The sequence below is a fragment of the Atta colombica genome, unplaced genomic scaffold (assembly GCF_001594045.1).
Source record: "Atta colombica isolate Treedump-2 unplaced genomic scaffold, Acol1.0 scaffold21, whole genome shotgun sequence".
In the NCBI taxonomy this organism is placed as follows: domain Eukaryota; kingdom Metazoa; phylum Arthropoda; class Insecta; order Hymenoptera; family Formicidae; genus Atta; species Atta colombica.
This window is the reverse complement of record NW_017259305.1, coordinates 1,886,710-1,887,335: the sequence shown is the minus strand read 5'-3', so window position 1 is coordinate 1,887,335 and position 626 is coordinate 1,886,710. Positions and strand designations below refer to the sequence as shown.

Genomic DNA, 626 nt, shown 5'->3' with positions numbered 1-626 from the left:
ATTGTTACACTAACTTAATCTTTAGCAGAACATCATTTTTTAAGAGAATTTACAGAATAACAAATTTTTATTTCTTTGACAATTTTTTAATAACAAATGAACAACAAATAAAAATATTAGTTTTGATTGATTCTGCTCATTTTGTTCCGCTAACTTATAAGACATGTTTTGTTTCATGTCGGTGATCGCGATGTATTCGACATCTAGTACCACGTACGTCACATTAACGAATGACTTTCTAACCAACATTTAGCATTGGCAACTTCAAAAACATTTATACTTAAAAAACTACTTTGTGGAAAAAATGGAATGCACTTTCATTATTTAATTTTTCACGAAGTTTCACACTATAATAATATATAATATTGTTCTTGAATTTCGGGACACTCTGTATACATCACCATAATAAATTGTAAGTAATTGTAACAAAAATATTTGATTTATTAACGATTTTATCAGACAATTAGGCTAAATAATTCGTCATATAGCATAATGATTAGGTTTAGAAATATTGCGTAAAACTGTAATATATAAACAAATCGTAAAAAAGTATGATTGTATCCGGATGGATGTATGAGTTATCGATAAAACAAGATGACTGTGCAATTCCTCTGCGTAAAATAAGA

General features: G+C 27.3%; 2 protein-coding genes across 4 annotated transcripts in view; one reads left to right on the top strand and one right to left on the bottom strand.

The window, feature by feature from the left end:
• The window catches only part of LOC108687610 (E3 ubiquitin-protein ligase CBL-B), a 58,626-nt gene that overhangs the window by 40,473 nt on the left and 17,527 nt on the right, over positions 1-626 (top strand). The gene's annotated exons all lie outside the window — the stretch shown is intronic.
• The window catches only part of LOC108687611 (probable phospholipid hydroperoxide glutathione peroxidase), a 5,358-nt gene that overhangs the window by 3,149 nt on the left and 1,583 nt on the right, over positions 1-626 (bottom strand). The window lies entirely within an intron of this gene.